The following is a 25,009-nucleotide window of genomic DNA, read 5'->3' on the forward strand; positions in this document are numbered from 1 at the left end:
CAGTAAGTCCTGTGTAAGTCGCCCTGGAGGATCTGCGGCTATAAATACAGCCACAGATGTCAGCTAATCTCCTCTTTCTCTGAGTCTCTCTCTGAGTCTCTGACAAACTCACCACCGGCCAGCTCCTGAACAAACGCTCCCCTTCCCCAAAACACCTGTCCATCCACACACACACAGGATCAGCTTTCTTTCCACATGTCAGACTTTTCTGGATGCTTGCAAATAATGGGTGTTATAGTAATGTTGTGACAAAATAAAACAAAATTTCACATGCTTAAAGGCACAGTCCACCTGAAACTGAACTTTCTGTCATCATTTACTTTCCCTTCTTCCAAAACTGTTAAAAAAGCTAAAGAAGATATTTTGAAGAATGTTGGAATCCTGTAATCTTCAACTTCCATAGTAGGAAAACAAATACTGTGGATATTTACTTCCTTTAGAATATCTTCCTCAGTGTTCACCAGAAACTCAAACATGTCTGAACTGTGCCTTTAAGCTAACAGGTGATCTAGTTTAGTGAAGGGGATGCTGAATAAACCATCTAAAGAAACTTGTCATCTGCTCTCTCTCTAGTGTTGAATCACAAACGATGATATTTTTAATGAAGCCAGAATTGAACACTTGCATTATTAATAGAGCTAGACAGCAACCTAAAGACAACCTGGCAACCACCCATGTCACCACAGAAACACCCCCACAAACTTCAAATACCTTGGCAACCACTCAGATCAACCCAAACCACCCTGGCAACCTAAAACACACCGGAAATCACCTGAGAAACACACTGGCAACCACCCAGATCACTACAGAAACACCATGTCAACCTAAAAACAGCCTGGTAACCACTTAGATCACCCCAGCAACCTAAAGACACCCTGACAGCCACCCAGATCACCCCAGAAACACCCTGGCAATATATACATATTTTGGCAACCACTAAGATCACCCCAAAACACCCTGGTAACCTAAAAACACCCTGGCAACCACACTGATCTCCACAGAAACACCCCAGAAACACACTGGCAACCTAAAAACACCCTAGCAATCATCTTAGAAACACCCTGGCAACCAACCAGATCAACCCACAAACACCCCAGAAATCTATAAATGCCTTGGCAACCATCCAGATCACCACAGAAACACCCTGGCAACCTTAAAACACCCTAGCAACCACCCAGATCACCCCAGTAACCTATAATCACCTTGGCAATCAAAACACTCAGAGAAACACTAGTTTCACCCCAGAAACCGATTAGTCTCGTTGACTGACTGAAGAGCAGTGATGTGATGACTGGGCTCTGAGCCCCACTGTATCGTCACTGTGGCCCCGTGAGCTCTTTCTCTGCAGTGACATCAGCAGGCTCTGTCTAAGGGCTCCAGTCGGAGCTCTGAGAGTTTCAGGCTGAAATAAAGGCGAATGCATCAGTGCTGATGAGAGAGGAGGAAATCAAATACACAGAGGGAGAGTGTCAGCAGAAATGAGCATCAAACAAACTGCACATGACTCCTCAGCAAGCCTTTTCTGTGCTCTGTCTATATACATTACACGGCTGTCTGAAATACTCGATTCTGATTGGTCAGTCATGACATTCCAAAGTGTATTATTCACATATAACAACCGCTGAGTGACACAGACTCATGCGGGAACTGAGATTTACAGTCAGTGAATACGTTCATCTATATATGTACATCCATTCTCATATGTATCTGCCCGTCTATCATGCCTCACTTTTTGACTCTTTGGCACCCTCTTGTGACTGAATAATAACACTCAGGTTAGTGTTTACTCCATTCAGTTGGTTTTGTTTCTGTTAGCTTTGTGTTTAAATAGATTTATAAAGCATTATGGATCAGAACAATGTTTTGTTTCTATTTTTTTATGATTAGTGTCCAGTATCTGTGTAATAATCAGGATCAAGCACATCAGGTCGGTTGTTTTCTCAGAATAACCCCTTCAGTCTTCTACAGCAGTGCTGAGCTTCACATCAGCTGCTGATCAACTTGTCAGGCTTTATTCTCAGAGAACACCCTGCTGCTGATCTGCTTTATCCATAACTTTTATGCGCATATATAATTCATGCTTTTTCATAAATCATGTTTTTAGCAGTTGAACTTTTCTTATATAGGTGACGCTAGTTCTGCCGGCTCAAGCACAGACAGTAATATATGCATGTGATTTATTAGCTGCAAAATTACAGCTGGAGTTCCTAAATGTGCAGCAGAATAATACAGATCACTGTCCTGGACCTTGAAGAATGTTCCTCATTTTCTGTGTGTTGTGTCCTAAATTGGACAGCTGTTGAAATACTTTAGCGGATAACTTGAGGTCAAACGTGCTTTATGTTTATCACATCTGAAAGTGCATTTGTGTGTTGTTCTATTGGAATTAATTTCAAGCTATTCCTGTCTGTTTTAATAAAGGTTACTGCCATGGCCATAGAATTAATTAAAAACACTTTACACACACACACACACACACACACACACACACACACACACACTCTCTCTCTCTCTCTCTCTCTCTCTCTCTCTCTCTCTCTCTCAGCAGATTTACTGACTGCAGGAATTAACAAGGTCTTTATTAGCTTTTATGTTTCTTGTACATGAGAGAGAAAATCCTGCATTTTTTTAGTGATTACCTTAGATTAAACTACACAATAGATTTAGTTTTATCTTAGAGTCCAAATCCTGCCTTTATATTATCCTAGCTCAGCAGTTTATAGTGATGCTGTGTTTAAAATGGGCCTCTGTCTGGAGGAAACGCCGGCTTCCCAATAAAATGACGGTCTGCTCTATACAATCATATTATCCTCTATTCTTCATCCTATGATCCTAAAGTCTGTTATAGTCAAATAATCCCCTAACCTGTAGTTAAAGGGATCTCAGATCAGTCTGTTAAAGGAAATGAGGAGAATTGGAAATGATTTTTGATGTGAAACTGAGACGTAGTTCCCAGCATGCTCTGCGCTGGTCCTGTAGTGTACATGAGGGTTTATTGAGCGAGCAGGACGGTGTTTGCTCATGCTGTGGTTCAGAAGGGAATCAGAACGCTACTGCTGTACTCAAGAGTCTGGTTGTTGACTGATCAGTTCCATTAAAACTCATATGTTTGATTTGAGAAAACTCTGGTTGTCTTCTTTATCCTGGTGCAGTAGGGATAGGAAGATTCCCCAATTCACTCGGTGCGTCTGGCTACTACAGCATATTACAATTCTGTTGTTTATATATGAGATTGCATTCATTTGCATACATGTTTTATAAGCTGTACATCATGCAGAGATCAAGAAAATCTTTGGATTTGTTTGATTCGTAGATTATGTAGGCTATTTTAAAATGGATATTTTATAAGAACTATTAATAATTGTAATTCTCCAAATGTAAAAAGGTTGGTTTGCTGGTTGTACCCTAAATCATCAACAGCCTATTGAGTTTATGGTAAAGATCCAGGACAGAGGCGATCAACATCAGCATTGGTTTGGCATCAACTCATCTGTGGCAAACTGTAATCAGAAATGTCCTTCTTTGGCAAAATACATCTGTAGGCATGTGTGGCTGCACGTGTTACCATCCCTCGAGTTAACAAATACGTGTTGCTCATTAGAGGCCGATCGCACCGAACGTCCTTTTCTGTTCCAAAAATGCAAGGTGCACCGCACTGCCATTTATGTTGACAAGAAAAAAAGCAGCGCTGTGCTCTTTTGTATGTCACTAGGAAACGATTGAATCAGCTGTGTATTGTCCGCGAGTGTTCCTGTCGATGTTGTTCTAATTGTAATATTTAATAATATTGGAATATTCAAGATTCGTAAAGTCATACAGCTCTGGATATCTTGAAACAGCCACCGAAGTCCCTCCTCCATCTTCAAAAGTCTCCATAGTCATCTTGACAACACAAACACTGCTGTCACCTTAATGGAAACCCCGCCTCTGCTTTCATTTGATTGGAGAATGAAACAGATGCGACTGACGTAACGTGTTTTTACAGCTCATGGTTGACTTTTATTTCAACTACGAACGCACTGCATGCAATGGCAAAAGCGCGAGGCGCAGTAGGGGGTTAAATGCGGCATAAGCAGCACACAAAACACTTGCAGCTGTTAGTAAATTCTTTAAAATATGCGCCTCTTTAACACATGAGTAACTCATGCACTGTAAAAAGTATGACCTAGATCTAACTTATAAAAAGTGAGGCAAGTGGCTGCATCGGACGTTTTAGATTGAATCAACTTCCAGCCTTTTTTAAGTATATTAAACACTAAAACTTTGCTTAAAACAAATGTAACAAAATTAAGTTGAGCCAACTAATATTTCTAAAATTACTCAAATCAGATAAACTTACTTTTTTTGTTAAACCTAACTTATTTATACATTGCTATATGTTGCCTGAACTTATTTTAATTAGGTATTAAGAACTTAATTATCTAAATAAAATTAACCATGCATATGTCATTTAAAATGAATTCAATTGACTTCTGGCTGTAACCTCAGAAAATAAATCTTCATTTTTATATTCTAAGTACACTATACAGTGATTAAGTAAAAACAGATAAACAGACTTTATACGGTTAATAACAATTAAATAAGAATGGGAAGATGGATTAAAGACCATAGCATTTATTCAATGTCAACCAATGTCCCTAAAAGTGACTACAAAACAGGCCATTAATGTGGCTGCACATACACAATACATAAATAAAAACATTAATAATGCCAGATCCTATTGAGAAATCATCTAAGACAACTCAGTAAGGAGATCTGCATACTTTGATGAAGATTTAGGATGCATAAGGTCCAGTCCCACAAAGAGTCTCTGATATATCTCAAATAATGTATACAGTTTTGATGGAAGTCGAGGACATCGTTAAGTCCAAACAGGAGCCATCATGCACATGACAGGTTTGGTAAACCTCTGACAGTCCTATGATTATCCAAACTGTGTTGGGCTGATGTCAAATTTTTCCCGCGGGCAGCCGCATGCACCTCTGATTCCACACAACTCTATTGGTGGAGAGAAAAAGAGAAACAGGAATTCAGGTGTTTGATACTAAATAATATTAAATAGCTAAATGCTAAATAGAAAATATCTTACATAAACTACAAGTCAAGTTACAAAAGTGCAGTGAGAATGATACATGGATGAAACACCTTAGTTTATCAGTTAAAATTTACCTTAGTTAAACTTCTGTATTAAAAAAAGGTTATATAGGTTATTGTGTACTTACATTATTCCAGGTGTTTTTAAGAATCAAATTCTAAAGAAAACTGATTTTATTCAGTGTAACAGTGTATGGCATTTTGGTTGCCTGTCAATCAAGGAATTATTTCAATTTAGGTATTACATTTTCAGTTTATTTTTGCAACTTATAAAGCATAAAAATATGTATGTAACTTACATATTAAACAGTTTGAAAATGGCAAATATAAAATCTATGATTTAACTGTCATCTTCATTTTGCACCAAACTTTGCATAAGTCATAATACAAAATTAAATAAATACATTGCCATTTTACATATTACCTTAAGGTTAACATTACATTTTTGCTGAAGCTACTTTTAATTTACTTTTTCTCCAAATTTAATGTTACTGGCAAATGATAGTTCAGTGAATCAGTGTTTTCAGTTAGCTTTAGTGAAAGACTGACAGATAATAAGAAACTGCATTAGGATATTTTTTACTGTTTGTTCATTGCACATATACAAAAAATCTTCAGATATCAAATGCAATTCTATGGAGCCCACTATTGTTTGCAATTTTACCCGTGTTTTACTTACCTGCAAATAATTATAGCTGTAATCGTATCTAATGTTTTTCTTAACAAAATAATCAAAATCACTTTGGTATCTAAAGACCAAGAAAATGCATTTTAGAATGAGGTGCGTACATCTTAAATGGTTCTGTAAACATAAATGTAATTTAAGTTCAAATAAATTATAAATCTGTAATTTATTCACATTGCAGTATTAACAAAAAACTTATGGACTAAATCTCTTAAACACAAACCTTAAGCTACTTAATGTTACGCTAAACACAAACTACTGTTCCATATGTTTCTGCATTTATTATGCATCCTTAATGTGCTGATAATAACTTAGGTTAGCTAGCCAAGTTAGCGCTAGCAAACTGCACCCACCCCCCGACCGCCCACCAGAGACCTAGTTAATCCGTTCTGTAACGTTAGTTATACCTACTAAGTGTTTTAAAACTACTTTACATTTTTTTTCTCAGGACTATCACTTTTAATCGTTAGCATGAACTAGCGTTGGTTAGCGTTAGCCAACTTAGCTTTCCATGAGAGAGCAGTCTGTTACCTGACGTTACAGTACAATTTACAAGCTAAAACCTCACCTGCCTAGTGAAGTCGGCAGTTTAGCATGACTTTACAATTATCATTCGGCTACATTTGCAACTTACCGTGTTAATCAGATCCGCTGCTGCGAGCAGTAAATGTCGCCCCTTGTAGATGCTGCGTGTGTCTGGAAAGTGGCGGGCAGTGAAAATGGGGTCACGCAGAATTATTAAAATCGCGTTTGATGAACAGACCTGCACACATCGACAGCTGCTCTAATAAATTGTCTGTGTCAACTCACTTTTATAACATTTATTCTACACAATAACCACATACAAAAATATACTCAAATAAATTGCATTAGTTTTATTTAAAATATACTGTTATTTAAAAACTGATCTACTTTAAGTAAACAATAAGCAAATTGATATTTTTTGGTATAAGACAAATATAATTAACTAGATTGCAATTATTTAAAGTATATAAAACCAACTTTGTGAGTGTAGCACTTTTTACAGTGTGAGCGTGTTCGCTGTGATCGACCCCTTATGCAGCCAAACTTTAAAAAAAATAAAATAATATTGTTTAATCATTTAACTGATGAAAAAATGTACAAAAGCACACACATTACTTTAACTGGGTGCTCAGCCAAACTGCAAAAAGTGAAAACATTTATTCACAGAGGCGGCAACACCAAAGCTCCAAAACTACACATTAAATCAATTAAAAAAAGCTGACACAAAGCGTGTTACGTTTCGAGCACTCGGCGCTTGTACACTGCCGGATAACATGATCTCCTATTATCTCAAAAAATACATCTAAAAAACATCTAAAAAAATACACATTTATAAATTATACAGCTTAGATATTCAAAACAAAAATACAGGAGAAAAAACACAAAATAAAGAAAACAGAATATAACGAGGAAATACAACAAAATATAGCCAAAAAACCTTATACCCAAACACCTAATTCAACATTAAAGAATTATTAAAGAAAAGAATGAATGTACCATGTGCCTAGCTGCTTCATGTGTATCAGTAACCTATCGTACATCGTTGGCTGAGATGCGGATCATATTGTACTGCCTCAGTTCTGAGCTGCAGCTGTATTAAGGACAGCACTAAAGCTCGTGGCTGGACTTGTTGTCAGAACTGATGTGATTTCTTCTATATTTAGGCAGATCACAGACGCATCTCTTCACCTCTGTAGCCAAAAGTAGACCTCGTGCAGCTTTTCCAATCAAGGCTAATAGGCTGAACAAACTCAGCTATTTCTGTCCTAGGCACAGCTTCAAAGAGCAGAACAAATAGAGCAAATCACTCAAATAGACCAGCACTCAGAGGCTGACGATACACTACTGCCTTACCCATAATGCAGCTCACATGGGGCCACACTGTATGAGATTACACAGTGCATGAGATTTTACAGTAAGACATTTAAGCATAATGTGATTTAATAATAGAGTTCTGACTAGCAAACAATGCAGAACAATCTTAACCAGCACAATTAAAACATTGATAATTAAACGACTAGCTGTTCTTAATCATCTCAAACTCACACGCCTACTAGACACATGGGGTACACAATAACACACTCTGTACACACACCACTTGTAGACAGCACACACCCCCTCCATGGGTGCGCCTGAGCAGGACACAGTGGCTTATAAATTGTAATGAATGGATAGCAGAGGCGCTTCAGCAGACCTGAAATTAGCATGTAAGCTAACTCATTAAGGTCTCAGTCACAATAGCGACACTGTCTTTCCCATACACTAATACACCCATACTCATGCTATTTTTATTTAGAATACACACACGCAGTATATAGATATATATATACACACAGTTGAAGTCAGAAATTTTCGCTCCCCTTTTGAATTTTTCTACTTTTCCAATATTTCCCAAATGATGTTGAACAGATTCAGGAAACTTTCACAGTATTTCCTCTAATATTTGTTCTTCTGGAGAAAGTCTTATTTGTTTTATTTCAGCTAGAATAAAAGCAGTTTTTAATTGTTTTAAAGTCATTTTAAGCTCAATATTATTAGCCCCCTTCAGCAATATTAGTGTTGGATTGTCTCCAGAATAAACCACTGTTATACAATGACTTGCCTAATTACCCTAACTTTACCCTAATTAACCTAGTTAAGCCTTAGTTAGTTAAATGTCACTTTAGCCTAGTTAACTAGCCTAGTTAAATGTCACTTAAAGCTGTATACTAGTGTCTTGAAGAATATCTAGTCTAATATTATTTACTGTCATCATGACAAAGACAAATCAGTTATTTGAGTTAAGTTATTAAACTATTATGATTATAAATGTGCTGGAGAAATTTTCTCTCTGTGAAACAGAAATTGGGGAAAAAATAAAGATGGGGGGGCGAATAATTCTGACTTTAACTGTATGTGTATATGTATGTATGTATGAATATATACACACAGTTGAAGTCAGAATTATGTATATATGGGGGAGCTGTTATTGTTGGAAACACTCTTCTTGATGACAGCATGTGTGTTGTAGATGTCACACTGTGTTATCGGTCATAAAGCAGCGTGTAGTCTGGTATATTCAGCACCCACGACACATCAAGGTTTAATCTAGTCAAAATCCACCAATCTGACACAGTGATTGTCGTAAGCAGTAATAATAATAGTGTAATGTGATCAGGGCTTTCGTCAGTGACTGACACTGCAGATGTGTCACTGCTGTAGTGATTCAGCATTGGTCGGCCCTCGGGGGTCCTTCTGGCCCCAGCATTCACCTGTCCTGCCGGTTGAGTCTGAGCTCAGCTTCTGTCTGGATCTGGATTTCTGTTTCCCTTTTTACCACTATAAAAAGACACTCACTGACACAACGGATGTTGTTTGAGTCTACATTTCATTTTCAAACCGTCTGCTAGTTATTTTATCTTCCAGATCTGAACTAGAGGTGAACTATCTGCTTTCTGCCTCCCGTATGGCAATAAATGTCACGAAAACTGATGTTTAATTGCACATTGGAAGCATTTGACACTGAATAAATCAGGACCTGAGGTGATCTTTGTCTCAGTAGTTTATGCTGTTGTTCTGCTGAAATGTTGCAGAAATAGACAGCTTTTCTAGAATAGACCTTTTGATTTTGTGTGGCGTCACGTGCAGGTAGGACATGATGTGCTTGAAATGCTCTCAGTGAATGCGACACTTGAGAGCCCTGTTTACACTGCTTTAGCAACTGGCGGCTGTACCTTGAAGCTAGATTAGCTGGTTAGCCAGTAAAGTTTGAGCTTAGTTTGGACCAGTCCTGTGTTTTTGCTCAGCTTAGCTCAGCTCAGCTGCTCCAGGACACCATGGCAACTGAGAGAGACTATAGTGGAGCGGCCTGCAGCTAATGCTGAATTCCCTGCACGTTGCTTTAGGGTCCGTCTTTCCCCTCTGTCTGATGCAGAGGTGTGTGTTTCTCACTCTTCTGCTCATTCTGGATCTCTCTCTTCCTCTCGTCTTTATTATTTCATCCTGTTTTCTTGTCTCTTTCTCTTTGTTGGTCATTACCATAACAGTAAAACTGGAATAATCACCATCAGCTCTGAGTGGTCTCCTGAGGGGTCTCAGGCAGCACATACGCTCGATCCTCAGCTAATTTTCAGTGTTAAATTCACTCAAAGTGTGAAAACGAGCACTTCATCTGTGTTGATACGGGTTCACGATATATGCAGCTCAACTGACTTTAAATAGGGATTTTTTCACACTTGCATTGTGTTTAAAATGCACTATAGTGTATTAGCTGCTAAGTCAGGGCCGTTCACACAATGCATTATATTTCAGCGTAGTCTTTCGAGAGACTCTGATCTGTTCTGGATCCTCAAGTTGTGATTTCCTTGCTTTATTTAGACGGTGTGATGAGAAAGAGGCAGTGAAGTCAGTGATTTATGACTCTGTGATGTTCAGAAAGTCTGTCAGATTAATCCTGAATTGGTTTAAAAAGTCAGAATCTTGTCAAATCTTGTAGAAGTGAAGGCCATCTGTGACGATTGGGATGATGGAAAGAGCAGTGTAGACGAGTAATCTCTGCTGGATCAGTCTGAAGTCTCCAAGAAGAGGAGGAGGAGTAATCTCTGACTGAAGCATTGTCAATCTCAATGCATCTATCTATCAGATTAAAGAGGATTGAAAGTTTATTGAGGTTGTCTCTAGTGATTCAGAAAGCGCAGAGCTGGACTGATTGAGCAGCCGATCTGCATTCATGTTTCCTTCAATAATCAGAGGAGAACCGCTGGGACATGGGAGCATTAGAACGGCTGCGGGATGAAGAAAACAAAGAGTCGGCCGGATTTACCACTCCTCACAAACAAAAGAGAGCGTTTGCTTAATTTGTCTAAGTGATTTCTTGGTTCCTGCATTATCGCTGGATGCTTTAATAATCTTTTAAAGTGTATTTTGAAAGCGAGGAGCATCTGTTGTTTATATATGAGATTACTGAACTGAAACCAGGTCCACACTCAGTCTTTTTAAGCTGTGCAAATGGGACTCTCTATACAGGGATATTAAACAAGCCCTGATGCTCACAGACATGAGCACGGGGAAACCAGAGTTATTTACAGCATTATAGAGTGAGATTCTCAGGCTAATCACAGAGCAAGTGCTAGATGATCCACCGGTCTCGTCTCAGCGTTAGTTCTGTCTTCAGGTCTGTTGTTGCTCTTGGTTTGGTGGTGGTCTTGAGCCCTAGTCAGATGGGACTAGTTTTCCAAATGACATTAGAGTTACAGTTCTTTACAGTCGACGTCTGTTGTTTCATATATGGGTTCAGATGGGATTAATATTTCTGTGTGTGTGTGTGTGTGCGTGTGTGTGTGCATGTGTGTGTGTGCGCGTGTGTGTGTTTTAGATGTGGGAGCTGCACGTGTCCATGTGATCTCAGGAAAAGAAATGTTTATTGAACACATCGCTTTCTGAAATGAACACTGAGACTCGTTTAGTGTTTCCACATTTCATAAGTTATTATTAAAGAAATGTTCACATGATGGTTTTATAGACCCTCTTATAATAATCCCACTGGAATGAATAGATTTTACCTTCATCATTATTTTCACATTATGTGTCTGACTGCAGAAATGAAAGCACTGTCAGCTGAAACTGATATTACGGTCAGGAATTAATTTATTTTAAAATACATCTATTTTAAGAGGATCCAAAAAACTACAAAACACAGCAGTATTATAACCACAGCCGTATCGAAATACTGTATTTATGACTTTTAGAAATACTACAAAATACTTTTACAAGCTAGCATGAACCTTCTTTCCAAACCTTCCATGAATAGGCCTGCCGGATCAGTCCCTTCGCTGTTAAACGTGAAGTAAACTATATTTGATAGCAGCCGTGGATTATCTGTATGTACCTGTTTGCACCTGTTTTGACCGTTGCCTGCCTGATCAATGTGTCTAATGAACTGCACGTGGGTCCTCAAGTCTGTTGTCCAGCGCCCTTACATTACAACATGCTTTAGTCTAAGATTGCAGACACATTGTCGGATGTCCAGAATTGACCTCAGGTGACTGAATGGGACTTTATCTTTTCCAGCGGTGGTTCAGTGCAGATCAGATGAGCCCCTGCTGCTGCTCCGGCCCCCCGCAGGACATCAGCTGTGTTTTGCGGGATATTTTGAAGATGCTGTAAAATGAGGAGGATGTGGACGTACACACCTCTCAAGTACATCAGACACGTGATTCTCAGATGATCAATAAAAGTGAACTGTTCAGTTGATGCACGGGCAAGACATGCAGTTCAGCAGAGCGTACACGGTTAATTCTCCTGCTAATGGCTAATGTTCAAATGTAGATTCAGATTGTGTTGAATGTCGCAGTAATGATACATCTGTCCTCCTCCTTCAGTCTCACTGACGCCTGCACTCATAAAGAAACGTCAGCTCTAGTGATTACTAACACTGCTCAAGCTGAGCCAGTGCTAAAGCTGAATATGTAGAAGAGTCTGCTTTATACGTCTGTGTTAAGGAGAGAACATCTTTACTGTTTACTGATCATCTTCACATTGAGTTCGCTGATGGAGGAAAATAAATCACTGAAGTGAACGATGAGAGAAAGCTGAACTGAGGAGGAGAACTTGGTTTCATTGTGCAGTAATGCATTGGGAAAATAGTGTTTTACTGTAATAGAGGTCAAATGACTGAAGTCAAAGCCACACATCTGATCTGGAGCGCGTCTGAGGATCACTTCCAGATTCATGAATAATTTATGGCTCGCTCTCACTTTATGAATCATTTTCTTAGGAGACTGAGTTTGCTGAAAGCCTATTCAAACATAAAGCTCGCAAATCCTCCATCTGTAACGACAGATAGCCAAATTCACATTCAAGTTCATTCACAAGTTAATTCCAATCCTGCGTCTAAAACACTCTAAACTAGCTAATATTTCATTACCATTCAAGACTTTATCTATTAACCAGTGATAGAAGTGTAGCTAAGGTAAGGCTCACATATATAAACAATACAAGAAATACTACCACACTACAAACACATTCATTTATTTTCCTTCACAGCAGAATGAACCGCCAACTATTCCAGTACATGTTTTACACAGCAGATGCCCTTCCAGCTGCAACCCATCACTGGGAAACACTCATACACTACAGCCAATTTAGTTCATCAGTAGAGTGGGGGAATTATGACATCACCTTGTAGGCTAATCGGCTGCTAGCATAAAACTGGTTACCTCTATAAAATCCCCATAGGATTTCCCCATAGGCTATTGGAAGATTGGAAATAATAAGCTGTGTTCAAACACTGTTCATTACACTTAAATGTTTTGTCCAGCCGGATAATCCTCACACCAAAATACAACTTTGAGCACTTTTGGATCGCAAGAGCTGAAAAGCTAACATTAGGCTATAAACGGACTTCAGTGCCTTCGGGGAGCTCACCTGTGACGACAGCACCCTCCTGCTACGGACAACTTCTCAAGCTTATGTTTAGAAATATGGTCCATAACAAAGAGTTACTCTCTCAGTTTATTATATTATAATCCACGCTATATAAAATAAACAAATAAAACACACAGAGCGACGTGTCTTCTGGATAGTTTTATTTGAAGGAAATACATTTTGTTGTGCTTTACGGTTGTTGTAGAAGTTTTGAAACTGTATGTGTAAATGTGCCTACAGTATTATCATCAGACATAATTAAATAAGTGTATCGCTCGCGTACACACAGCCCGCTTACCTTAGTAACAGACGACAGAAATGAGGCATGAGGGACAAGTCTATACGCCTGCAAGCTCCATCATGGACACAGAACAACATTCAATATTCTTTAATGTCACGAATTACAGTAAAAAGCAGCCCATACAGTCACATATGCTGTACATTAAAGAGGAGTGTAAATATTGCAGATATGACAGAGTTAAATGTGTTCAGATGAAGAAAATACAGAGGAAAATCCTTTGATGACGTTAAAATGACGTTAATATGTGTGTATATTTGCACATTTATTCACACAGTTGCATTACTGAGAGCAGGAAAGAGACGGGCTGCACTGGTGTGCTATATCCCCATAATAGTGTTTAATTAAAAATAAATGATCAAAAAAAAAGTACTACAAACTATAAAATACTATTCATGAAAATACTTCAATAACAGACAAATCCAAATGCCCAACACAAGCGAGCTCCAGACCAGTTCAGCTCGATGACATATAATGTCTCCGACACCGCCTGTAGTCCCATTTAGCAACTAGATAGCAGCCGTCTATATAAAGGAGCGTAACAGATTTAATAAATCAAGAGTGAGCTGTAACTGATGTGTTTTATGTTGTAGAATAAAATGTGAAAGTATCTTGAGCTTGTGTTGGCCACAGACCTTATTTAAGCAATTTTACTGAAATCCCGTTGAAAAACCCATTGACTTTGGGACGAGGAAACCGGAACTGCTAAAATGCTAACTTGCTTCCGGGTTTTTGCAAACAAATTGACGTCATAGTTCCTCTACTCAATTCCCCTATAGCGCATGTGTTTGAACTGTGGGGGAAACCGGAGCACCCGGAGGAAACCCACGCCAACATGCAAACTCCACACAAACACCAACTGACCCAGCCGGGACTCGATTTAGCGACCTTCTCGATCAAATCAGGTTAGGGGGTCAAACCGGTCCTTCACTCGCTCTGCCAGGTATTCAGCATGAGGATCAGCACACACATGTTAAAAACACTTTTCCTCCTGTACCGATAGAATCCTCAGTCGTACGTCACTGGATAAAAGCCTCTGCTAAATGAATATGTGTAAATGTGAAATGTTCACAGCTGTGCTTTTAAGAGTGTGTTTACACACAGATCCATTTGTCTGAGAAATCCTGAGAGGAGATCATCGCATTCACACGTCAAACGACTGCAGATGCTGTTACGCAGTTGCTTATGTCTGCTGTTGGCCAGGGTTTACTCAGCTATAGCAGTTCTGTCATTACTTGTTTAAATCATCAACAGTGCCCAGTGAAATTAACCACTTGATGATCACGAGGAGCAGGTTAACATCACTGTAAAGAATATGCAGTGTACTTCTTTCCATTCAGTGCAGATTTGGCCGGTCATGAAGGTTACGCGTGGATTTTCCATGGTGATACTCATATCGAAGCTCTTTGGAATGTAATATAAATGCAGCAGTTGTTGCCTTGGGAACAGAAGTGTAATGTAAACAGCAATATGGACGACACATTTGGGACTCATTTTAATGTAAATAGATGAAAATAGAAATCGGGCGCTTCTGCTTCTGTACTCTACCAGTGGTCTGTAATGTACCAAATCAAACTGAAATGTGAAGTCCATCACATCACATGAGGTCAAATATGTCATTTGACAAGGCAGAAACCAAATTATTTTTGTTCGACTACTGAAGTATGATTATATAAAGTAGTATTATTATGCACAAGTGTAGTTCAGAGTACATCACAGCTCTCGTGTGTTTGCTGTCAGCCAATCAGAGTAGAGCTAATTAATATTCATGACCCTTCCACATAAGGTAAAAGCCTTTTCATTCTGAATCACCTTTTATTCTATTTTGAAGAGCATTTCATTCTAGGGGCAAATCCCAGACTGTGTGTAGTGCTGGAGTGTGTTTAACACACGCGTGTGTATGATCTGCTGTGGGCCAGAAGGTCCTGAGCTTCACTAATCTGCCTTTAAGCCCTCCTCGGCCCACCGCGCATATACTGTACTTACTGTCATAACACTTCAGTTGGATTATTCCTCACTCATTTACCCACAGCTGACGGAGAAACATGGTGCTGCTCAATCAGAAGTGTATTACAGCGTGCCAAAGATCTGCCTGAAGATTACACTGAATTATCAAATCAAGCCTTTCACTGCAGGCCAGCTGTGGGGTAAAGTGGGCCAGGGGCTCTTCTCACAGTGATCAACTCTTAAAAAGCTCCAGAAACAAGAGTCAATAGTAAATAAAACATTTATACATCAGTGTGATGAAGCTAATATTATTTATAGTACTGCGCATGTAAGTTCCTGCTGATGTTTGGATCGTAACACACACACACACACACACACACACACACACACACACACAGACAGACACACACACACACAAACACACACACACACACACACACACACACACACACACACACACACACACACAGCTGCTGTGGCTGAGCGCTGATGTTCACACCTCCTCTTTCAGTGGCCGTGTGTTACAGATGCTGGCCTTATTTCAGACCACAGCACAGTCTGAAATATAATCCCACATGTTAGATTAACTCTCATCATATCTGCTTTCTGAGAGGACGACTGGCACAGCTTACCCACAGTCCTATTTAGTATGCTCACTTATTCAGCAGGATGATGTTTTAATAAGTACAGCTCAGACTGAGTGAGGCGTTAATATATTTCAGCTGAATGATGATCCTCAGTGCTTTCATCAGTCGGCCATATTGGAGAGCAGGACGTAAACAAAACTCTCAACTCAACTAAACCCACATATTACTCTGATTATTGCTGCTTAAAATCGGTTCTTGTCATGTTTGGGCTGTACTAATGAAAATAAACATTCAGAGTGTTATAGACTGACAAACGTATAAGAAATCAAGCAGAAGTGTTCCCATTGGTTCCCATTGGTGACCATACAATGTCCCCTGTGTTTTGATCTGTATGTTTGAACCATTCACTCACCGGTCACTTTATTAGGTACACCATCACTAGTACTGGGTCGGACCCCCTTTTGCCTTCAGAACTGCCTTAATCCTTCATGGCAGAGATTCAACAAGCTACTGGAAATATTCCTCAGAGATTTTGCTCCATATTGATCATGATAGCATCACACAGTTGCTGCAGATTTGTCGGCTGCACATCCATGATGCCAATCTCCCGTTCCACCACATCCCAAAGGTGCTCTATTAGATTGAGCTCTGGTGACTGTGGAGGCCATTTGAGTACAGTGAACTCATTGTCATGTTCAAGAAACCAGTCTGAGATGATTGGTGCTTTATGACATGGTGTGTTATCCTGCTGGAAGTAGCCATCAGAAGATGGAGACACTGTGCTCATAAAGGGATGGACATGGTCAGAACAATACTCAGGTAGGCTGTGGCGTTGACACGATGCTCAATTGGTCCTAATGGACCCAAAGTGTGCCAAGAAAATCTCCCCCACACCATTTCACCACCACCACCAGCCTGAACCGCTGATACAAGGCAGGATGGATCCATGCTTACATGTTGTTGAGGCCAAATTGTGAGCCGAGCATCTGAATGTGGCAGCAGAAATGGAGACTCATCAGACCAGGCAAACATTACCTATCAAACAACAGAAGTGAAAGTAGACCGCTTTCAGATGATGGACGGTTTGTCATGATTGGTTTGTGTTTAGGGTTAATATACTGTATTATGGTTTAAACATGGATCCATAAATGCTCCCGCAGGTTGTAGAGTCCATGATCACGGTGCCGTGCAGGAAGATTAAGTGTCATTGATTTAAATAACTGTTGTGCCATGTGTTTGCTTTGGCTCTGGATATGTAGCAGTGGGTCTGATAATAACCTGTGAGCTCTGTATTTCAGTGTTGTCCCTGTATAAGTGAGCACAGACCAGTCTTCATAGTCTACATTGAGCTGAACATGTGGAGGAGCACAGATTGATCATGCGGATGAAGTGTGTGTGAAGTGTGTGTGTGTGTGTGTGTGTGTGTGTGTGTGGGTGTGCACGTTTAACACTTGAACAACACATGTCTGAATAAATGTCTGAATGGATCTCTTTCGGTTTCTCACTTTTGCGGCTGTTTTTGAGGTGCTAGGTTTTACACACACACACACACACACACACACGCACACACACACACACACACACACACACGCACGCACGCAAACACACACACACACACACACACACACACACACACACACACACACACACACACACACACACACACAGGCTGAACTTACTGAATATGAGAAGAAAATGGGAATGAGGGCAGAACTGCTGACCATAGAAGTGTTGATGAAATACTCCAGTAAACATCATGGAGGGGCTATGATAATGAGCTGTTATTAATAGACTCATGAATAATAGAGGAGTGTGTGTGTGTGTGTGTGTGTGTGTGTGTGTGTGTGTGTATGTATGTGTGTGTAGGTGTGTGTGTGTGTGTGTGTGTGCATGTGTGTGTGTGTGTGTGCGTGTATGTCTGAGGGATCAGTGTGTGTGTGTGTGTGTGTGTGTGTGTGTGTGTGCGTGTGTGTGTGTTTGTGTCTCTGAGTGTGTCTGAGTCTGTGAGAGAGAATGTGTGTGCGTGCGTGTATGTCTGAGGGATCAGTGTGTGTGTGTGTGTGTGCGTGTGTGTGCGCGTGTGTGTGTGTGTGTGTGTGTGTGTGTCTGAGTGCGTTTGCGTGTGTCTGAGTGTGTCTGAGTCTGTGAGAGAGAATGTGTGTGCGTGCGTGAATGTCTGAGGGATCAGTGTGTGTGTGTGTGTGTGTGTGTGTGTGTGTGTGTCTGTGTGTGTGTGTGTGTGTGAGAGTTAGTGTAATAGAGAGAGCGAGAGAGAGAGTGTACGTGTGTGTGTGTGTGTGTGTGTGTGTGTGTGTGTGTGTGTGTGTGTGTGTGTGTGTGTGTGTGTGTGTCTGTGTGTGTGTGTGTGAGTAGAGCTGGATTACACTTGTATAATCAGATAAAGTCAGTGCTCAGGCTGATCTGTGTGTCTGCGACTGCACTGTTGTGTTGGGTTGTGTTCTGATGTGTTTTGTATAGTGGTGTGATGTGTTGTGCTATTGTGTGTTTTGCTGTCTTGTGTGTTGTGTTGTGTTGTGCTGTTGTGTAGTGCTGCTGGTAATGTCTACAGCTCTATCACTGCACACTACACACTCAGCCCCAGTTTACACTGATGTGTGTTAGTTTGAAACAGTCAATAGAGCGAGAATGAGTTTCTGGAAAACTCTCTGTCTACACTACACCACTGAAATCACGTGACCACACACACACACACACACACACGCACACACACACACACACACACACACACACACACACACACACACACACACACACACACACACACACACATGTGCTGGACGTCTGCTGCTGCGTCTCTTCTCTCTACAGCTGTTGAACAGGATCCAGAACTCATCTTGTGTATATCTCACCAGTCGTCCACTCTTTTATAAATGTGCAGCTACACGACGCCTCAACATGTTTGAGGTCTGTTATGTTTAAGTTGTTAATATAAAATTGAAAAGTGACAGTGCTTTACATATCGTGTGTTCATTTTACTGTTGAGATAGTGAAACAGCAGGGTGATGTGAATGAGGTTATAGAGTACACTGTTCCCTCTGAAGATTTACCCAACGCGTCCTCTGGAGATTGCTCTCCCTGTAGACTTGAGAAGTCTGACCTTTGTCACGACTATCGTTTATTTATTTAATTTTCTGCGTCTTTTCCTATGTCCCACCTTCTTGTGTTGTTTTCTGTTATCCTATAGGCCTCCGTGTTAATGTGGTCCAGGCTCTGATTGGCTGCTGGTCACGGGGAGCTATAAAACAGAAGCAGGCTTGTCCCCCCTCCCGTCTCCATCGACGGCCCGCACTTACATTGCATTTGGGCCTGAGCACACTTCCGTCATCGATGATGCACTGTTCAGAGAAGCGCTCTCGCTCAGCACAGTGCAGATTGCTTTAGTTATATTGTTTTAGTGGTTTGAGATGCAGTGACACACAGTCAAGTATTTGACTGAACAGATCCAGCACTATTGATGCTCATAAATATAGAGAAAGTCCTGCTGCTGCAGGTATGAGGAGGTTTGCTGAAGGTGCAGCTGTGGTGCAGTGAGGGGTTTGAGTCTTTCATAATCTACGATAGCTCATGTTAATTAAACAGTAAGAATAGGTAATAAATCCATCTGAAACAGGCCCGTAAAAGTCACGTCTCATCTTCAGTTTCGGACTCAGGCACACTTTGCACTCACACTACAAGCGTACCGCACCAAAGCCCAACTGAACCGCGCTCTGGCACACCTCTTACAACCAGGCCAGGGCCGGCCAATTAAACCGGGCCTTAACCCGATTCAGAGCACTCACAACTCCCAAACGATCCGGGAAACAGGCCTGAGCATAGTTTGGATAGCACATTGTGAGTGCTCCTTGAGTGTCTGCGTTTGGTTGTCGACCAAACGGGATCTTATTTCATTTATTACGCCCATGCTGTTTTCCGCTAGACTTGGGGCGTAATAACTTAAAAGAAAAGGGTGCAGGTCTGAACTTTGTGTACTTGAAGGTGAGAAAAACCCTGATCAGGAAGTGAATGTCTGCAGCTACACCTCAGTTTTCAGACATCTGCATTTTCCCCATCCATACTGAAACAGAGACATGAAAAGAAAACCTCTTCAGCAGTTACAAAACTCTCTATTTTTGGGGTTGAAAACTGCAGAATCGTGCGGACAGAAGGTGTAACTACAGCAGAAATGATGTGTTTTAACACTCAGTCTGACGACAATAAAACACTTCTTCATTCAGTCTCTGTAGGTGTTTCAAATGCAGATATTATAATATATTCAGTGAACGTCATGCTGGGTTTGGAAAGGATTGAAATGATTTTCATGCAGCTGTTTGCACAACACCATATTGACCTTATTCTTCAACGCTGAAGTGCGCTCGCTCCAATTCAGCTGTCTATGGGAGAAATGACTAGGAATAATAAACGGCAGAAAATGATCAAACTACTCACTTAAACAAGTGTGTTCATCACTACACAGACAAGGCAGAATCAGATATTAAGAGAATGTCAGTTTGCAACATCAAGCAGCAGATCCAGCTGTTTTTGACCTCTACAAATGAATGAAAGTGAATGAGAGCGCAAGTCTCAAGCCAAAGATGTTCGAATGGCTGCGCCCGCTCGTACGCATAAAATAAGGTCAGTAAACACCACAAAACAACGTAGCACTGTCTATGATTAGTAATGCACATGTCTGTGTCTCCTATCTATCTGCATATGGACTCTTCTGGCGTGGTCAGTTTAAGTGTTCGGGTTTAAGCTTACTGAAGCACGACTCCACAAAAGAGATCAAAGCAATGTAAAATCAAGGTAAACTATGTGCTGCAGTGCACTCTTCTCTCGCGTCTGCGTCTGGAAACACTATAGGTTGGGTTTGGGGAAGGGTTTAGCTGAGTGGTGCGCTTTCAAAGCAAAAACAAGCTTAATGGCTGATTAATTAGCTTGTTTCAGAACACAAGATGTTCAGCTTGCCTAGAAAATGCTTCTTGATTTAAGACTTTTGAGATTATTGGACTAGAAATAAGACTAAACCTATAAAAACAGCATGTTTTGCAGTGTGTGGAGCTGGAGGTGTGTTAGCTCTGATGATGTCTTCCTCCTGTCTTCAGGCCTGAACACATTGAGTGGTGGATTTTGAAGATGTGCTGGATGATGTGGTCTGAGTGTCAATGTGGACGGCAGACACCAGAGACGCTCTCATGTTCATTCATGTCTCCAGAGGACACACACACTCACACACACACACCTCTCCGTGCAGGAATAACAGCGCTCTCAGCGACAGCTCACACAATAATGAGGTCTATTTTTAGCTCTGCGTATCAGGATGCTGTGAATAATGCAGAAGTCGGTCATTAGCGAGGCCTAGAACTAAACAGTGTGAGCTTCACTCAAACCTTTCTCAGCCGGATTCATTGTACAGAGGAAAAATACTGGCTTTAGATGAGCAGATGAGGACGTGAGGGTGAGTAAATGAGGACAGAGCTGACACCGCGAGCTCTCTGACACACAACACACTGATTATATGTGTTAAACTCTTCTCACAGACATCAGAAACGGTTTCACATGCACAAACCTAGATATTTAAATGGAGTTAACTTGTTAACAAAGGTTTGGCAGTGAGAACATGCCTCACTTTTCTTCTTAACTAATCAACCTACAACGTAAAACTTGCTTAAGGCAGACCAGCCCTCCAGCACCGTTCTTCTCATTCTCTCAAACCTCACCTCCCTCCCTCCCTCCCTCTCTTTCCTCGCTTCCCATTCACAATCCTATAACCCTCTCTTCACTCCTAGGTTGAATCAGAGAGTCCAATCACTCTACCCAAATATTACAGAGACATTCCAGAGAGTTCCGTTATCAGCATCACCATGGAACATGAAAGCGTAACCATGGCGACGGGCCGGATCGGCACTGAATGGGAAGAGCAGTGGTTTGGGCCTACAGTGTAAGATCAACTGCCGAGCTCTGCGATGTTGAGGAAATACCGGCTAAAGTGTCTTTCTGTCTGTAAAAGGGACTGACCCCGGATTGATATGATCCGTTTCTACTGAGCGGTACAGTACAGTACGATCCGGGTCACCTTGCAATTCCACTGCCAAAAGGGTACCTTGTGTACCGGGTGTGGGTGGTGTATGACAGAAAGTTTCGGTCGCCGTCATTCTCGCTAGAGGAAATGTCTACAGTAAAGCTGTACTGTCATGATCTGATTATAACTGCAGATCAATGATCAAAATAGTCTACTGTAACGTCTGTGATTATATAAAATAAATAAATAAATGAACATATAAACACACACAGACCCTTACAGTCCCTGAAATGTGACCAATTACAGATAAACTACACACAGCAGACATTTAGTCCTTATTTGGGTTCAAGAACAACATGAGATATAGCTCACAGTCAGAGCAGAGCTCTCATCATCTGTGTGTGTGATCTTCAGCAGCACATGGAGCCTCTGTTAGAGAGGAACTCCCTCATTCCCAGTTCAGAATAGTCCAGAAGCTGATGATGATAGTTCAGCATGGCAGTGTGTTCTTCTTTTAGGCTGCTGAAAGAATCATTTGCTGCTTTGTTTTTCTCGCTTCACTCTCGTGTTTGTCTGTTTCTGAAAGGATTAGATGTCAGAAGTGCTTCAATAATCGTGTGCACGTTACTATCATCAGCTCAAGTTTGTTATTTCAGATATGTTTACCTTATGCTTGAGATATTTCAGATATATATCGCGCAGCGAGCTCTCTGAAGAAAGTGAAACCACTCGCACTTTTAGACGGGCTCATAAAACAACAACAGGACACAGCAGATTTTGTTCTTCTTGTGGTTGTTCATCAAGATAACGACAAGGTTTATTTGAGCTCGGGTCAACCGAGTTATTGTTTGTTATTACAGTATATGTATATAATATTACGGTGTTATGTCTCGCCTGTGTATTTAAAATGGCGCTTCCTTTGTTTTCATTCTCCTGCTTGTCCACAAGCGAGTGACGTATCTGTGTAAACCAATAGCGTTCAGCTGCGGGCCTGGTTCTGACTTATGGTACCCTTTTGTTGTGCTAGGTACCCTTTGCATAGGGTACCCAAAATATGGTCCGGTGCGGTTCACTTTTTGGTAACCCTTGACAGTGGAAACGGCCATAAAAGCGTATCGAACCGAACCACTCAGTGGAAACAGGTCAATAGATGTGTCTCAGTTGTATTTAGTTGATTTAATGTATGTGAGCAGTGTTGGGCTCATTCATTTAAAAGAGTAATGGGTTTCAGTTACTTGTTACTTCTCATGTATAATAACTGAGTTACATCATTATAAAGTAACTAAAGACCAGAGAAAGTAACTATTGAGCTACTTTAATTTAATTTGTCAAATGCCTATAAAATATCTATAAGCATTGTCCACTGATCTAATATTGTTGTTGGTCAATGTGAGAGATGACGTCCTCCACTATATATCTGGATATTATTCTGTTTGATTCTGTCTGAGCAATAAGTGTTTGCACTGGAGAATAATCCAGTTTTATTTGCTTTGGTGTCATGGCTTTGTCTCCTCCTTTGGTAACGGAGCTCACATTATCACCCGCGTAGCCACTAATGTTGAGACAGCATGTGAAGACATGAGGCGCTTCATTATACAAAAACATTCTTGCCTTTAACCTCAACGATGGAGAAGTGGTTCTTATATCCAGTTTGCAAATGCTGCCTTTAAACTTATCGGATTTGCCATCATTCTGACACCTGGTCATTGTTGTGTATGTGTGTGTGTGTGTGTGTGTGTGTGTGTGTGTGTGTGCGTGTGTGTGTGTGTGTGTGAGTGTGTGTGCGTGTACTTGTGTGTGAACACCCGCACTACTCTTGATTGGCAAACAATGGAAATGGACTGTATCTGAGTCAATCATCACATTCTTAGTTACACCACGTTCACAGACACACCAATCATCAGGTCATGTGTCCCGCCCCAGCCCCGAACACCCCAGAGAAAGAGAGGTCCAATGGCTGAGAGACGCTGCTCGCATGAAAACCTTTTCAGTGTTCTCAGTAATACTGCACATATTTTATTGTCAGTAACAGTAACGGCGCTGTAACGAGGGAAACAGAAACTCATTTGATTACTCCTTACTGAGAGTAGTGTCACCGTTAGAAACGCCATTTATTTATAGCGCTGTTATTCCAACATTGTATATGACAACACTGACCGGTATTAATCAATCCATTATGAAAAACACAAAACATTTCTGAGCCAGTTCAAGCAGTGATACAATGTTCTCCTCTCTCTTCACCAAAGTGGAAAAAGGAGGAGGAATAGGCTATTGTGTGCATCCAATACCAGCCTATATAGAGAGGAAGAAGAGTCCTCCTCCTCATCAAAGAGCTGCGCTGGATTATCCCCAAATTCAAAGTTTATTTCAGGAAATCAGTGGAATTTTGATCCATTGCTTATGATTATTCACACGTTTACAGACGTAAACAAACCCTGAACAGAGACTGGCAGTGCCTGTAGACATTATAATAGATGATGGCCACGTTACCTAACGTATCGGAGCAACAGACTGAAGCGGAGCATGAGGCGATTATGTCTGTGCGTCAAATGTATGGACACACACACACACGCACGCACACACACACGCACACACACACACACACACACACACACACACACACACACCCCAAACAGCAGCAGGGGAGAGGTGTAACCATCACAGAATCCATCATGGGTTTTCGGCTGTCCTCCACATTCTGTCTTATATTCTGCTCTGTGTTTGTCATAAGGTGATCTGTGGCGAAGGTGAAGTGACGGCATTCTGTATTTTGCCATTTGCTTGTACGGTGGCTCTGAGCTGTTAAAACACCTTTCAAAACGCTTTTTCGGATGCAAAAAACAGTAAAAATCGAACCCGGTTCACATTTTTTTATGACGGATGAAAGTTTGGGAGGCAGTGTGTCATTACGGTTTACACAACCTGAAGTCAACTTTATTTTTTAACATGCG

At 40.7% G+C, this 25,009-nt stretch overlaps 1 protein-coding gene and 1 long non-coding RNA gene across 2 annotated transcripts in view; one reads left to right on the forward strand and one right to left on the reverse strand.

Annotated features, from left to right (window-relative positions):
- Positions 1-25,009, forward strand: part of lrfn2b (leucine rich repeat and fibronectin type III domain containing 2b) — an 83,158-nt gene that overhangs the window by 3,615 nt on the left and 54,534 nt on the right. The window lies entirely within an intron of this gene.
- On the reverse strand, positions 4,599-6,622 carry LOC130213546 (uncharacterized). The gene is made up of 2 exons (XR_008835479.1): positions 6,414-6,622; positions 4,599-4,998 (listed from the first exon to the last, which is right to left on the reverse strand). It is a non-coding gene; the product is annotated as an uncharacterized LOC130213546 (long non-coding RNA).

The sequence above is a fragment of the Danio aesculapii genome, chromosome 20 (genome assembly GCF_903798145.1).
Source record: "Danio aesculapii chromosome 20, fDanAes4.1, whole genome shotgun sequence".
Taxonomy (NCBI): domain Eukaryota; kingdom Metazoa; phylum Chordata; class Actinopteri; order Cypriniformes; family Danionidae; genus Danio; species Danio aesculapii.